At 34.1% G+C, this 17,580-nt stretch overlaps 1 protein-coding gene and 1 long non-coding RNA gene across 3 annotated transcripts in view; one reads left to right on the forward strand and one right to left on the reverse strand.

The window, feature by feature from the left end:
- The window catches only part of XIRP2 (xin actin binding repeat containing 2), a 256,785-nt gene that overhangs the window by 113,318 nt on the left and 125,887 nt on the right, over window positions 1–17,580 (forward strand). The gene's annotated exons all lie outside the window — the stretch shown is intronic.
- LOC140696610 (uncharacterized) lies at window positions 7,093–14,866 on the reverse strand. 2 transcript variants are annotated; one of them, XR_012073113.1, is made up of 2 exons: window positions 14,823–14,866; window positions 7,093–7,266 (listed from the first exon to the last, which is right to left on the reverse strand). It is a non-coding gene; the product is annotated as an uncharacterized lncRNA (long non-coding RNA). The 2 variants fall into 2 exon arrangements; XR_012073112.1 differs by lacking the exon at window positions 14,823–14,866 and adding an exon at window positions 8,975–9,077.

Raw genomic sequence — 17,580 nt, forward strand, 5'->3', positions numbered from 1 at the left:
CTACAATCACCTATTGCTTTCAATTTTTCCTATTTGCTTTTTGTTGTTGTTTTTTTCTTTTTCCTTGCCTTTTTTTTTAAAGGTTATTTGATTTTTTTAAATATTCCATTTTAATTCCACACTTGCTATTCCTGTTTCATTTTATAGTGGTTGCTCTAGGGCTTATAAAATATATCCAATTTATCACACTTTGCTTTCAAATAGTTATAGCACATTATATGTAGTATAAGAACTTTATAGCAATATATTTCACTTCACTTCCTCCTGTCCTTTATATAATTGTTATACATATTACCTCTGTATAATCAAATTTTAATTTTATTTTTAATTGTGGTATAATACACACAACATAAAATTTACCATCTTAGCCATTTTTCAAGTATATAGTTCAGTAGTGTTAAGTGCATTCACATTGTTGTATAACCAATCTCCAGAACTCTTTCATCTTGCAAAACTAAAACTCTGTATCCATTTAAACAAATTCTTATTCTCTTCCGCCTCATTCCTGTCAACCATCATTTTCTACCATTTTACTTTCTATCTTTATAAATTTGATTATTCTAGATACTTCATATAACTGGAATCATACAGCATTTGTCTTTTTGTGATCAGCTTATTTCACTTAGAATAATGTTCTAAAGAATTATGTATGTTGTAGCATGTGTCAGAATTTCCTTTATTTTAATGCTGAATAATATTTTGTTGTATGAATGTACCACATTTTGTTTATCCATTTACCTGCTGATGGTCACTGGTGTTGCTTCCACCTTTTGGCTGTACTGAACAGCACTGCTATGAACATGGGTGTACAAATACCTGTTTGAGACCTTCATTTCAATTTGGGGGCTTATATACTCAGAAGGGGAATTGCTGGGTTATATAATTCTATTTAAAATTTTTTAAGGAATCATTATACTTTTTCCCACAGAAAGTATGCCATTTTACATTTCCACCAACAGTGCACAAGCATTCCAATTTCTCCATATTCTCACCAACACTTATTATTTTCTGATAATGAAAAGTTTTTTTGATAGTAGCCAATCTAATGGGTGTGTGCTTTTGATTTAGATTTCCTTAATGATTAGTGATGTTGAGCATCTTTCCATGTGCTTATTGACTATCTGTATATTTGCCCTGAAAAAATGTCTATTCAAGTCCTTTGCCCATTTTTTAATTGGGTTGCTTATTTTTTGGTTGTTGAGTTTTAGGAGTTCCGTATATACACTGGATATTAATTTTTTATCAGATATGTTATTTCTAAGTATTTTCTCCCATTCCATGGGTTCCTTTTGCACTCTATTGATTGTATTCTTTGATGCACAGAAGTTTTTTTTTATTCTAGTATAGTTCAATTTATCAGTTTTTTTCTTTTTTTGCTTTTAGTGTCATATCCAAGAAATCATTGACTAATCCAATGTCATATAAATTATCTTTTTTAAAGTCTTTTAAAGGAAAAAATTGTTTTTATCTTTACTCACATGTTTACCACTTTTGGCTCATCATATTTCTTTATGTAGATTCAAATTTCTGTGTGTAAATTTTTCTGTCTAAAGAACTTTCTGTAACAATTTTTTCATACATGTCTCCAAGTGATATGTTTTCTCAGCTTTTGTTTGGCTCAGAAAGTCTTTATTTTCCTTTATTTTGGAAAGAATTTTCCCACTGGTTTAAGAATTCAGAGCCAACAGTGTTCGTGTGTGTGTATGATGTGTTTGTTTTCTTTCAGTACATTAATGATGACTGTCCTGTTACATGCATAGTTTCTGATGAGAAATCTGCACGAGTTCTTATCTTTGTCACCTATACATAATGTGTCTCTTTCCTTTGGCCTTTTTTTTAATTACTCGTCTTAAGCAATTTGATTAAGATATATTTTGGGGCAGTTTTATTATCTTTATTCTGCAATGGGTCATAGAACTCCTTGAATGAAACCTATGTGTCATTGAAATCCTTGAATTGAATCTATGAGTTTATATTTTTCATAAATTTAGGTATTTTTTCAGTCATTATTTCTTCAAATGTGTGTTTTGCCTCCCTTCTCTATGTTCTTTTCCTATGACTTCAATCCCATGTGTATAACTTTGATCACTTAATAGTATCTCCCAGTTCCCTTATGGCCTATTTAATTTTTTTTGGTCTTTTTTTCTATCCGTGTTTTATTTTCAGTATTACCCAATGTTATGTCTTTAAGTTCACTGATCTTTTATTCTGCAGTGTTCAATTTGCCATTAATCCTAACCAGTGTATTTTTTAAATTTTATTTTATTGAGTTTACAATGTTGTGTCAATTTCTGATGTACAGCACAATTTTTCAGTCATACATGAACATACATATATTAATTGTTGCATTCTTTTTCATCGTGAGCTACCGCAAGATCTTAAATATATTTCCCTGTGCTATACAGTATAACTTGTTTCTCTATTCTATATATACCTGTCAGTATCTACAAATTTCAAACTCCCTCTCTGTCCCTTCCCACCCTCTTCCCCACTGGCAACCACAAGTTTCTATTCTATGTCTATGAGTCTCTTTCTGTTTTATATTCAAGTTCATTTGTCTTCTTCTTTTTTTTTTTTAGATTCCACATATGAACAATGTCTTATGGTATTTTTCTTTCTCTTCCTGGCTTCCTTCACTTAGAATGACATTCTCCAAGAACACCCATGTTGCTGCAAATGGCATTATGTTGTCATTTTTAATGGCTGAATAGTATTCCATTGTATAAGTATACCACAGCTTCATCTGTTGATGGACATTTAGGCTGTTTCCATGTCATGGCTATTGTAAATAGTGCTGCTATGAACAATGGGATGTGGGTGTCTTTTTGAAGTAGGGTTCCTTCTGGATATATCCCCAGGAGTGGGATTACTGGGTCATATGGTAAGTCTATTCCTAGTCTTTTGAGGAATCTCCATACTGTTTTCCACATTGGCTACACCAAACTGCATTCCCACCAGCAGTGAAGGAGGGTTCCCTTTTCTCCACAGCCTCTCCAGCGTTTATCATTTGTGAACTTTTGAATGACTAACCAGTGTATTTTTAATTTCATGCATTACACTTGTTTTATATCTAGAATTTCCAATTTTTCTTCCACTTCTCTTTCTTGTGTTCATGTTTTCCTCCACCTTCTTAAAAATATAGTTGTATTTATAATGGATATTTTGAAACTACAAAGATATTAATTGTTACTGTTTTAATGTCCTTTCCAAGGGCTCTTTCTCAGGCCTTATGTAGTTTTTAGTTTTCTTTATTCATAATAGATCATAACTCAGCCAAAAGTTTGAGAGACCTTTTTGCATGTCTCTGAGCTCTCTTATTATATGTTCTCCAGAACTCTTCTCCTTTCATAGATTTTGGAAAATTCTCAGCTGTTACTTCTCAAAGTGTGCTTCTGCCCATTCTCTTTCTTCACTCTGTCTCGGACTCCAATTTAAATTAATTTACTCATATTTATTTTGCTCTACGTGTCTCAAACACTTCTCCATTTTTCCCATTTTCCCATTTATGACTAAATGTGCATTTTTTCTAATGTTCTATATTACGTTTTACTAATCCTTCCTTAATCTGTTGTTTACCCCAAGTTTTCTTGATAGAGATTTTCATCTCTAGAATTTCCATTAGAGTCTTTTCTCTGGTGAAAATCTACAGCTCGCCTTCTATGATTCCATCTTTTTCTCTAACTTCTTGACCGTATTAATCATAGTGCTTTTAAAATCTTCCTCAGCTCACACCCATATTTGAGTCACCTTTATATCTGTTCCAATTGCCATTTTATCTCTTGGTTTTCAGTTATGTGGTCCTTTCCTTTACAAGAATAATTTTCTTTAACTGAATGATAAAAAGTGTGTATAATTGTAGAAGTTCTAGAGAAGGGAATAGCAAATATTAAGTTTTGTAAGCTGTATATGGTCTCCGTCTCATATTTTTCTTTTTCTTCCTTTCTTTTTGGTAACAACTCTTAACGGTGAAAAACATTTTCGCTGATGGGCTGTATAAAAACAGTCCACAGCAAATTTGTCTTAGCAGCCACAATTAGCCGAACCCATGGTGATAGGTACTATATTGGTAATTAGTTCAGTGCTGTGAAATCTTGAAAGGCTGGACTTTAAGAGGTGCAAATTGTGAAGTAGGAAATAGGATGCCAGTGGTACAGATGTAGATATCTTTCTGAGAACAGAGTTAAAGGGGAGGTAGGAACGCCATTAAGTAATTGACTGCTGTCAAGTTTCGATATTTTTCAAGAAGACAGTCTAAGGAAAGGTCCAAGGTAAAGATAGGATTAAACAAAATAGGAATCAGGTTTTATTATTTCCTTAATACATATATCTGAAAAAAACTTATATAAAGTTTATACTGGGGCAGCAAAGCATATTTTGTAAATAAATTTTCATACTGTGTACTAGTAAATAGTGTATTTGAGACTCACTTGTGAATACCTGGCATGCCCTTAGAATAATACTCAGAAAACAACACCTCTTTCATCATGCTTTGATATAAAGTCAACCAAATAATAATATGCATTTTTAAATGACTAAATATAAGCTTACATAGCAGACTATTCAAAATCATTATAGACCAGTAAGTAAGTAATAATGTTCAGAAGTCCATAAATATGCAATCATATAATACACAGGTGTCACCTTCAATAGATTAAATCCTATGACTTCCCAACCATGGTCCTTTAATCTGTATCTGCAACAGCTTAAATAGATATTTATTAAACCTAGTCTTGAATATATATAGGAAAAAATCTTTGCCTTTCTTATATAGAAGTTGTTGTGATTAATATTTAGCTATTTTCTTGGTAAAAACATTTTGGCATTGAATACTGTTGTCATAAAATCCTCTTTTATTGCTTCACTCTACAAAGTCTTATCTTCTGTTGTAGAGAATTCACCCTCCCTTCTAGTTGGCAGATAGAATGATGGTTGATCACCTTAATATAAATAGGGACTATGCTAAAGGTGAAACTGGGTAGAAATCTGATAATGTTCTGTTTATCTCTGCTATGAACATGGCCCTCCAGCATTTTTAATTAAGAGCATGGTATGATCAGCACATTCCTCTTTCTACTGTGTCCTACACTCTAATCACTGTCTTGTCAGAATTCCAAAATTTCTGCTCTGCTGTCCAGAGGCTTTCTGCTCAGATTTTTAGTCTCCCAGGCCAGGCATCCCCAGGATTTGGGAAATATCCTGAGGAGAAACTGGCCCTGTGCTTGAAACCACACATGCCTCTTCTGTCCACAGTGGCCTTCCACCCTATAGTGGCCTTCTCCACCACTGGGGTTCCCCCCAAATTTGGTCCAGATTCTCAGTTCCCTGCCGTTGGCCAGAACTGCTACATCTCCCCCAGGAAAAGCTGGCAAAGGTCAGCTCACTTCTCTAGGTGGGTTCCTTCTTTTTCATATTAGCCTTTCTGTTTTTTTATTGGCTTCTGTAATTCTCCAGCTCCTTCAGAGAATTTCTATCTTTTATTAGGCTTTCCTAGTTTTTCTAGGAAGGAGTACTGCCCTACCATGAGCTACCTTATACCACCAGGAGCTGAGCTCTTTACTATGCTTTAATATTTAAGCAAAAATCATCAGCTTAGCATTCCACAATCTGACCTCAATTTTTATTCCAATCATATCTCAGCTCCATGCTTCAGTGTATATAATGATTCAGTTCTAACTTGCCAAATGCTCCAAATATTCTCCCAACACTGGAGTTCTTTAATCTAACATCCCTAGATCTCGGGTTGTAGAAGTCAGACCTACTTAACTCTTTTCCATAGTCATATGCTTCGTAAAGTTAGGGACTGAGTCTTGCTTGTATTTGGATTTTCTGGTGTGTCGTAGTTCAGAGCTATACGCCTAGCAGGAGCCCAATAAATATTTGATGATCTTAGTTGAGTAGGCTTTATTTAGTGTTTTGACACTCTTTGCCTTTTATTTCTATGAGTTTCTAATCTAGGAAAGTTCAATTCCAGATAAGTCTTTTATTAACTAGGTTTTTTTTCCTAGTGAAGACGTCAAATTTTGAGCTCCTTGACTTTAAGGTTAGCCACGTAGAACCACATAAACAGAAAATCCAATATCTAAATGAATTTTAGTAAGTGAACAAGCTAGTGAAATTGAAATATTTATCTTTGACATATTCTGAATTTAATGACTGAATATAGTTTAGAATTTAAATTCAGATACATTGTTCTTTAAAATGTCTGTTGGACCCCAGATGGCTATTTCTTATCAGCCAATAAAATAGCCTTTCTTATCATCACTTTTATCTATTCTTTCTTTTTATGTGTTTTTATTATAGGGACAGACAATATGTGTGCTGGTGGAGAGTTTGCCATTAAGGCTTTTAAAGATTTAAGTTGGAACAAACTAGATTCCCAGAAAGTTATTTTATCCATACCATGATTTTGGCATTCTCCTTGAAAGGACAAGTTCATCTTGATGCCATTTTGTTAAACTGATTCAGAAGGAAAAAATATCTTACAGAAACAGCAATATGCAACAGCAACAACTCTTGCTTCTTAGAAGTTTATTTTGTTGGCATTCCTGTACTAAGTGTTTGTCCAGATTATGTCTCATTGACAATGCACAACAACATCGTGAGGTGATACCTCTGTAACCCTCATTGTGTAATTGAGGCTTGGAATAATGAAGTAGTTTGCCCAAACATCTAGCAAGCGCCAGGATGAGGGTTTTACCAAATGTCGCATTCCAAAACCTGTGCACTTAACATTATGAGCTATTAGCTCTCTATCAAGACACGGAAAGTCACCAATAATGATTTATTAGAGAAGGAGTCAAATTAAAATAATATAACTTGAACATGTGTGATTTAAAGTGGTGACCTGAAGTGGGCTGATAGAATATAAATTAATTTTGATTATAAACAGAGGTAAATGGCACCATTTTACCTTAAAAACGTTTATGAATTAATAAAATTGAAATGTTTTCCTGAAACTGTCTCTACCCCAAAATGTCCATTATTAGGAAGTAATATATGTCACAAATATAAGAATTCCAAGAAAAACCTCAAGTATATACACTGTGGTGATTCCAACATATCTGAACAAGTGTGCCTGGGAACTAGAGAGGATTGTTGTCAGAGTCTATTTTACTTAGGAACTAAAATATCTCATGGGAGCAAACTTCTGAGAGAAGTTTGATCTCAGGTTAAAGCCATCGTTTCCTGAAGGAAAAGGGAATTCTGAATATAGGGTGGGGTCTGTCACCCAGATTCAGCTCCTGGTCCATTTCCTCACCAACTTATCTGTAAGAAAAAAAAAACAGAATAAATGTTAAACTGTGTAAGGCAGCACAACAAAAATATGAGAAATAAGAAAAGGGGGAGAGTTTATTAACCCCATTTCCACTGGAAGCCAGCAGGCCTTCATATAGGGATAGCTCCTGAGAAATGCATGTTGCTGGTGTCAACATCTGATAGGTTTGGCATCTCCTGTGAGAGAATGAAGCATCAGCCACTCCCAGTGGGCACAGGTACACAGGTGAAGAATCAGGAGCCTGGATGGGGAACACATCCAGCCACTATCAACACTGCATTTGGTGAGAGACTTTTCTCATAAATATGTGTGAGGCATTATACTCAGAAGTAATTAACATGAACTTAGCAGTGAATTACCATATGCCATGCACAGAACACAGTGTTTAAAATAGTGGTCATTTAGTAGAGCAGTACAACGGGCTAAATATTTTTTAAATATATAATATGGATATATGTAGATATAAAAACAATATATATACACATTTATAGGGATATGTGTATAAGTGTGTGTGAGTATAGGGGTGGTGTGAGCGTCCCTGTGTGTGTGAATACATACATACATTCACACATACACACATACTGTTTTATTTATAGAAATGAACATTTTACCTCTCAGAAGATTGTTTATGTATGGGAAATTTTATGGGAAAATGTATATAGAAAATAGAGATTTATATATCATATGTTTTACATAATACCAAACAGTTGACAATATTAAGTTAGCAATAGTGAAAACTGCCTTTTCCCCCACTTTCTGCCTAATACACTCTACTTTTTCTTTACACGATCAGGTGGCCTCCACCCTTTACACTAGGTCAGATCCCTTTGTTCTAGGATACTCTGATTTCCTTTGTCATAGCACTGATTACATTTCTTTAATACAACAATACCTATGTCACATTATTCAGCATACACAGACTAATTGTATATTCCTCTATATCCTCAACCCAAGTAAGTGGCAGGCACTCAAAAATACTTCATTGAATTCTGTGTTCTCCCAAATCAAAAGCTTCCCTCAGATGAGTAAACAATGACTTATACGAACCTAGCTTATTATTGGGTCACCTTTCAATCAATTTACATTGTGAACGTCATTGCTTATATAAAAACACTTACATGTAAACAAGTAAATTTTTTCCATTCTACAAAGCAGATAGGAAATATTTGAGGATCCAAGAGAGGTTTCCCTAGCCTAAGTCAGAGCACATAGAAGGTCCACGTACTCTGCAAAAGTGTATGTACCTTTTATGGCATGATTTCAAATGAATTCTTTGCAGCAGTCTGCATTTGCCAGTTTAGTCTTACTCCATTGGTTAACAATAACAACAAAAAAAGATAAAAGAAAAACTTCAAAAAATCCCTGAGTCATTCAGTAAGCCAAAATAATGATTTTAAAGATAAATTGAAAGCCATTACAACAATTCATCTTAAATACATGTCAAATGATCATTAATTAAACCTCCCAGATTTGAATTATTACTTCAAAAACAATGTATCTTTTTTCTGAATCAAATTCCCTTGTAATATAAATAACAATTACTTATTTTATCTTTAATTAAATAGTGAAAACACTGTTAAACAAATAAACTTTTATTCATGTAGGATCCATGTTCCTGTTTTGTAAGAGAATTCTACATTATGTTATTGGTATGTCCAACTTTACAAATCTGTCACTTAACTTTATTTCAGTCTTTACCTTAAGCTTTCAAGGGCTGACAACCAGATATCAGTGTCATTCCATTTATTATTTCGAGCCTCATTAAGATTCAGTTCTTCTTTTGTAGCAGATGTCTACCTGTCTAAACCTACTGATGAAATTATAGGTTTGAGTAAGGAACAAATAGACAACTTAAATTTAGAAAAGAGTTTCCTTGAATGTATCAGTCAAAAGCTGTCTATTCTCATATATATGGAATACTTTCATGTATAAGTGGCCCTAAATATGGGGGCCAGTTTTCCACTTCCTACTTCTAAAACTAAATAATGGTCTTTGTATTTAGCAGGGAAAAACAGGAAAGCTTAAACAGTAAACATCTTAGATTTAGAACTTCATCTTTGAATGTCAAAGTGAGTTTAAGTTTTTGGTAGTATAGTTCAGCTCAGCATTTCTAACATCTTTTCTTTGCTTTAAACTTTCATTTAGTTATTTATAGTTAAAAGCTTTGTTCTCACTGAGAGCCAGTGTGCTGTAGGAGAAAATGAAATGGACCAGGCATCAGAAGTCCTAGTTTCTAGTACTATATTTTTACCACTTATTTAAAGGAGTGATCTCGGACATCTAATTGTAAGAGGCCCAAATCATCAGCTGTAAAATGGAGATTGGATGAATTATCTTCATGTTGGCTCCCAGCTTTAACATCTACAGTTTGTTTATGTTTGAGTGTGTGTGTGTGTGTGTGTGCACGCCCTCGATATAAATCCTGATCTTTTTGTATCCATAGCACCTAGAACACTGTCTGGTCCCCGGTGGTACTGTATCATTTTTTTTTCCCTTTAAGTAGGAAGAAGCAAAAGGCAGAATGGTTGTGGGAAGGAAGAAAGGAAGGGAGGAAGGAAGGGAGGAAGGAAAGAAGGAAGGAAGGAAGGAAGGAAGGAAGGAAGGAAGGAAGGAAGGAAGGAAGGAAGGAAGGAAGGAAAGAAGGAAGGAAGGAAGGGAGGAGTGTTGAGAATTGTGGCTGCCATTAAAAATAAAAAAGACTATTGCCTATATAGTAGACCTTTCAGCCTGGGCAAACAATATCAAAGAAGGATTTGGGGAAATATTTGTTTCTTCTGCAATCTAGCCCTTCCCTCTACATCTGGAACAATTCACTCACATTTGAAGCACATCATTTCTAACAGTTTCACAGCTGCTCAATCTAGTTATTGTCATCATTTCTTAGCAAGAGCCAATTTTATTTGGTTGTTAAAGGTTTTGCTTCTCAGTGATGGTGGATTTTATATTCTCTGTCCATTTTTTTAAACCTTGTTTCCATCCAGGACCAATATTTTAAACGAGATTTTAGTCTCATCTCTTTTAGTAAAATTTGTCTTTCTACAAGGTCCAATGTCTATTCCCTTTGCCAATCCTGCAAAATAGGCAGTTTTTTACTGAGCTCTCTCTGAAGGGAGAATGGGTCCCTAGAATACAACCTTCACAATATGCTGAGGGTGGTATCGTGAGAGTGGCAACAGATGTTTTCTAATTATGATAGAAAATGGTGGCTCACTTGTCTAGCTTCTAGTTTTCTGAAATGTAAATGATCTTAAATTATTAGGTGTTGAAATCATAGGTGAAAGTTAAGGTAACATTTCCAGAGAAATTTACAAGCAATTTATATGGCATCCAGGCAATTTCTGCCTTCGAATGTACTCAATCTTTTATTTTAATGTTGACACCTCAAGCTGGAAGTCTTTCAGTTACTGTTGAAGTTAAAATAACACAATGGAGGTAGATGAATAAACTGATATAAAACACATGATGAATGTTCAGAAAACATTGTTTATTATATGCAAGAGAAAAATCCATAGAAGAGAAGAAAATGAACTTGCAAAATAAGTCAAGAAAAAAGAGACAGACAGCTAATATACAGAAAAATGAATGTAGACTGGAGAGAGGAGATTTTATTAAAGAAAACAAGGACTGTATCTTCTTCCTTAATTACAGTTAATAGGCTTTAGAAATATTCCTTTGTGCTTTTTAGCAGTAATTAGTTAGACTTCAGGTTGACTGGTCCAGGTGAATTGATTACAAGTTGTGAAAATTATTTTTGAAATGAAGATTTGCTGTATTCATAAGCATTGAATGTATACTCACTTTGCAGGGAATGGGAGAGCTAAGAAAACATTTTTCCATTTTAAGGTAATAGCTACTAAGATTATTTACTTCTTTTTGCTCTTTTTTTTTTTAAAGTTATTTAGGGAGTAACAATTATTCAATGAAAAAAACCTTTGAGACAGTGAATGGTATAGTGAGATGAGATTTGTCAGATTACATTTCAAAGCTGGTAATGCAATCATTTTAATGAAAGCGCTTGCTTTCCTGATATTACACTAATTGTTTCTTGATGTCTTTATTTAATCATGTAGTCAACAAATAATTGTTGAGAGCCTATTTTGTATCAAGTGATAGACTAGACTGAAGATGGAAGAGTTAAAAGAAAAAGGCAACATTCCCTCCAGTTAACAGCTGATTTCTAGGTGAGGAGACATAAAATAAATAAATACATACACAGCATGCCCCACGTGCTATAGAGAAAGAATAATGACTGACGAGGGCATAGGAACAACAGAAATGGAGAGAGAGTTGTGATTTTAAATAGTGTGACCCAGGAAATTCACTGGAAGACATCTGAGTGAGTATCTGAAAGCCCTGAAGAAGTAAGCCACGAAGGTACCTGGGGAAACACTAAGTCAGCTATACACACAGAAAGAACTAAGGCCCAAAGGCAAGAGCGTGTCTGGAGGGTCACAGAAAAGACCGACAGGCCACTTCTAAGGGTCTGGCTGTTAATAATGGTGAGATGAGAAGCTGTGAAAGGTTTTGAGCAAAGCATTAACATAACCTGCTCTAAGTTTTCTTTGAGGAGGCTGTCCTGTGCTAAATACCTGTTGGTGTCCAAAGGCAATAAAAATAGTGACCAGCTAGGAAGCATTACAACAATCCAGACAAGAGATACAACGGTGGCTCGGACCAAAGTGGTAGTGTGGAAAAAAAAAGATGGCTGTGGTGCTGTTTGCTGTAACAGTGACATTGGTTATTTAGACCAACTCTGAAATAAAGATGCAGGAGGCAAAAGTGAAAATGGTTCTGGGAAAGCTTTGAGAGACTAACCTATAGCAAGGACTTATAGAATAAATAATCCTCAAAGAAAGCAAATTCCAGAGAGATAAAACAGGACACTTAAGTTGCATTGGCCCAGAGGACACTGCTAATACTGCTAGACTATCTGATACTGTGATGGACTTTAAAAGGAGAGGGAGCAAAAATTAATGCCAGGGAGTATCAAGGGCAAGAATCCAATAGGATAACATGTGTAATAAAGTAGAACCCTGAAGGAAAAGAATCTTATTGTGGAATAGATGGCCCAGAAGTTAAGTCCTCCTCCTTCATCCCCTGGGGATTAAGCACAGCAAAGAGATGGAAGGAAGGGAAATGGAAACATCTCAATTTCATTTGAGGAGTTGAAAAATAAATATATATTTTTGACTAAATGAATTAACTCATGAATATGTTTACTTTTATGAATATTAGTTTATACTTTGGAGTCCAGGAATAAAATAATTTCTCTAAGTTAGGATTCCAATAGAACATTTCCCCACATGAAAGAACAATTTTTGGAGAGAAATGCAGCCATTTCCATGATCATAATTTTTTATTTAACCCCAATTTATATAAAATGTTAATAAATGTGACATTTAGATTGCATTAAGGAAATATTTAATAATTTCAAAAATATTAGACATAGAAATTTTGAAGGTTTTGGAACAACAACTTGTCATAACTTTCTGACCTGAGTATATACTATTCAATTTAATTACTTTTCTAAAAAATAAAATGAAGTGACTTAACCAAGAAATAACGTAGGGCTTGTTTTGAATTTACATGAAAGCAAAAATACTTAAATTTCTAAATGAAATAACTACATGTAACTTAGATTTCTTAATAGTTTTATAGCTTCAGAGAGAACCCAAAAAAGCTTCATTCCTTTCAGTTAAAAGGAATCAATATATATTTAATATATATTAAATTGTTACTTTCAGTAAGAAATAGTCTTCTGTTGTTAAAATAGTCAGATGTGAATTGAAGACTCTTTTTGCATAAAGCGTGTTCAGTTTCTGAGACTCTAGGTATTATCTTTGGTTACTTGTCTAAATTGAATAAAATACGAGATCTCTGATTACTGGATGAATGAAATGAGAGATCTCTAATTACTGGGTTAGAAGTCAAAAATTATTTAAGTATCGATCGTTTAATTTATGATTGGAATACTATTCAAAAAGTAACAGAAACAAGCACACAAAAACACATAACCTGCTTTGATATATTATTTCCTTTGAATGTCTTAAAAATGTATAAGGGAGCTCAAGTTTGATACCTTATGTGATGAAGTATAAATAGCTAGGAGGAGTGGAACCATGCAGTGACACCGATTTAACCATATACTTTAACCAATTAAATGTAATCACATAAAAGGTTATCTGTAAATCGTGTCCTAAGGAAATATTTAATTAGGTATTATTACATTTCTGGCAATAGGGATCTTAAAACTTCTCCTTTGGAAAGAATAAGAAGTATAGACAGGCAAAATCTGGGATGTATGAAAGTATCAAACATATTAGGAAATTAGATTAAAAAGTGTAGAAAGTTTGATCTGGGGCTTGTTTTATAGCATTTTATATATAAATACTCCCTCCCTGCCCCAAATGCCACAAAAAACAAATTTGTCAAAAGTTTGCTGTCTCCTTTATCCTAGCCAGCACTTAAGCATCCTTCAAGTGTCTGCTCAGACCTCACATTCTCACATTCACTGCATGTCCGACCAGGTTACATTTCCCTGTTTTAATGTCACTGGCACTGCCCCACCGACTGCCATTTCCTTTCTCTCCTCCACTGCTGTGTGCCTCTTTCCCGGGATCCTGACTTCCAATTCAGACTCAATCTAATCTATTTTCTACATTACAGCCAAAATGATCTTTTTAAAATGCTAATCTGAACATGTCAAAGCTCAACGAATTTGTGTATCTTTTAGAATAAAGATGAAATTCTCTAATTTGGCCCATGACCTTGTAAGATTGCAGGATGACCAATCACTTCTCCAGCCACTATGAGTGACACGTCTTGTTCTTTGTGCACCAGACATACTGGCTTCCCTTAACTTCATATCACGTGTTCCCTACTCTCTCATACTTAAGTGCATTGGTTTCCTTTCTGGAAACCATTTCTTCTCCTTTTCAGCCAATTCTTACTTATCCTTCAGACTTGGATTGTACTTTATATTCTCTCAGAAAAGCATTCATTGCACCCTAGACTAGGTCACATTTCCATAGAACTTTGAATTCTCCTCAAGAATCTAATTATAAATTCATTCTCTGTCTTCCCTATTAGAATTTAACTTCTAGGAGTGAGGGGCTCTGCCATTTCCCCTGTACTTAGCATATAATTATCATTCAATAAGTGTTTGGTAAATAAATGGGTAAATTAATGACCTAACAAAAGTGGAGTAGTAACCCTTGTACCATAATCTTGTCAACTCAATGTATCAGCAGTATGTCACGTAGGATACTGTTGGCTTTGTCTTCAGGTAAGCTACCTTCTACCTATGGTTGTCACAGTTCTGGGCATCACATGCAGGGAGGATAATGTTTAGTGGAGGAGAAGCAATTATTAGGATGTCTTTTTTTATAGCAAAGACAACTTTCTTCCAAAACTTCGTATAAGAATTCCCTTCATGTCTTGTTGGGTAGTCTACCAAATTTCAAAATCTAAATAATTATAATTCATCTGTTACTTGTTCTTTCAAGTAGCAATGGTATTCCATGAAGAAGCAATTAGTTCAACTCACAAATGATAAGATCACATAGATGCATTTCCTTAAGACAATTATCGTACTTCAACATGGAGACAGGATTCTTTATGCTTACATTCCATTATGTCATAAAGAATACTAAAAAGATGTGTACTCAAGGGCCAAGCTTTAATAAAATCAACTCCTCCTGCTTCAGCAAGGGCTTTCTTAAGTAAACCTGTTTGTGTGTATGTGTGTGTGTGTGTGTGTGTGTTACTTGTTTTTACTGCAAATGGGAGTCATAGAACAGGGGTTAGCAAACTATGGCCCACATGTCAAACATAACCCAAAACTACTGCTTTTAAAATAACATTTTATCAGGACACAGGCTTACCCGTTTATTTATATATTATCTACAATGCTGCTTTTAAACCACAGAGTTTAGTAACGAGGCAGAGACTGCATAGCCTACAAAGTCTAAAACACTTCCTATCTGGACCTTTAAAGAAAAAAAAAATTGCTGACCCATAACTCAGAACAGTACAATGAAAACTAGCAGAGTTTGGAGTCACTGTCTTGATTTGGGCTAAGAATCCAGCAGTTTAATTCAGCATGGCTTCTGCACAATCAGACAAAATGCCAACTCAGTAAAAAGGGCAAATAATGTCTTATCATGAAAATATTGTCTTTATGGACCCACTAAAAGATCTCAGAGCAGTGCACCACACTTTGAGAAAAATTGCCCAAATTCCAAGATGCGTTCTTATCAAAATCCAATATAAATTAATTTTACCTCTTCTTAGACAAGGCAAAATTTTAGAATACTTTGATTCCATTTGTTTCATTCATAAATGATATGTTATTTTCATGGTATGACTTTTCTTTATATTTTCTTTATATTATAGAAAATATAAATATAAAAAATAAGATATTATTTTATTTTATTTCATTTTTGTTTATTTTTAATTGACGTATAGTCAGTTACAGTGTGTCGATTTCTCGTGTACAGCACAATGTCTCAATAAGACATTATTATTTTTATTTGAAGCAGTTAATATTACTCCAATATCTTTTAAAATATCGCTTCCTGATTCTTCAGGTTTTTCTCAGGCATCACTTGCCATTCATCTGAAAAATGCTCTAGAATATTTTATTTGATCTGTGACTGGTGGTAATCTATACCCTCTATTTTTATTTGTTTGAAAATATATTTATTTCACTTTAATTCAGGAAGAATGTTTTGCTGGATAAGGCATGATATATTCAGTATACTGAAATGAAATAACTAACGCTAAATATGATTCCATTGCTGGTTGGCTGAAATGGTTTCTGATGAGAAGTTAACTGACAGTCTTATTCTTGTTCCTTGGAATATGACCCAGAATGGTCTTTCTGTCTTTGACTTTCAGTCATTTTTCTATGATGTTTCCTTTGTGTCATTTTCCTTGTATCTATAATTCTTTGCTTTGTGGAAACGTTTGTATCTGTGATTTGATATCTTCATCAGCTGGGAAATTTTTAGTCAGTTAATATCTTTAAACTTGGCTTCCATCAAGTTCCCTCTCCCATTCCCCTCTAAGATTCCAATTATACTTATAGTAGACCTTTTCACAATATCCTCAATGTCTCTTATGCTCTTATCTGTATTTTGCAACCTTACTTTTATTTGTATTTCAGTTTGCATATTTTTTCTGTCCTGTCCACTAATTCCCTCTTCAGTTGTATCTAATAGAATTTAAACCATTATACTATATTCTTAGTTTTAGGTGCTGTATATTCTTCTAGAATTTCCATTAGGCTCTTTTTAAACCTATCTTTTTCTCTCTTGAAATTCTTAAACTTGTCTTTTGTTTCCTTGAACATATTAAATCATAGTTTCAATTCCATGTCTTATAACTAAGTTTTTTATTTTATTGTCTGTTGCCTTTTTGGCCTTGTAGATGTGTATTCTCATGTTCCTGGCTACTTATGACTTTGTTTAGACATTGCATATGAAAAGGTGTAGGAATTAATAATTACATCTAGAAGGCTACTGTGAGTACTAGATATCCAGATCATTGTAACCCATTCAGGGACTGAGATCACTTGAAACTGGTTCTCCTTCCTTTTTAGTGCTAGTCAATTTTCAGCTCATCCTTCTATTTAGTTTGTAGTACTCAGGGTTCAATCTCAAAGACATTTACTAAATCATCCCTCCTTAGGGGAATCCAAACTCTAATTATTTGTCATTCAAGCCTTCACAGTTTGTCAACAGCCTTGCTCAACCTGTTAATCTCGCTACCACATTTTATAGTATTAGCAGCTAACTCTAAGAGAAAAAACCACTCCAAAGGGGAGGCTCATCTTTCTGGGTTCCCTTCGTCTCCTGGATCTTGGCTCTATAAATCTACGCCACTTTTAAAGTTTTCCATCACCTTCATACAACTGTTAAATATTTTGTCCAGCTTGTCAGCAATTGCTATTATTTGGAAGATTGAAACAAATTACCTAGTTTACCATTATTAGAAGTAAATTCTGGATTGGTACACCTGTGTCATAGCCCATTCTGTATGCCACTCTTCACTAGCTCACTTTGTACAGTCTTTGCCTTTGAGCACCACTTAGTTCATAGCCCATAATATTTTGATGCTTACTTTTTTAACAGCATGGATTTCAATAACAATAGCTACATTTTCTCAGTCTCTTCATCTGTAAGTGGTATTTTCATGCTTCAAGAAAGACTCTATCAATTGTGTTTTTATGTATTAAGCACATTCTGATTTGAATAGCACAGAACTATACAACATTAACACTGAAAACAAAATAGTTAATTAAA

The sequence above is a fragment of the Vicugna pacos genome, chromosome 5, assembly GCF_048564905.1.
Source record: "Vicugna pacos chromosome 5, VicPac4, whole genome shotgun sequence".
NCBI lineage: Eukaryota > Metazoa > Chordata > Mammalia > Artiodactyla > Camelidae > Vicugna > Vicugna pacos.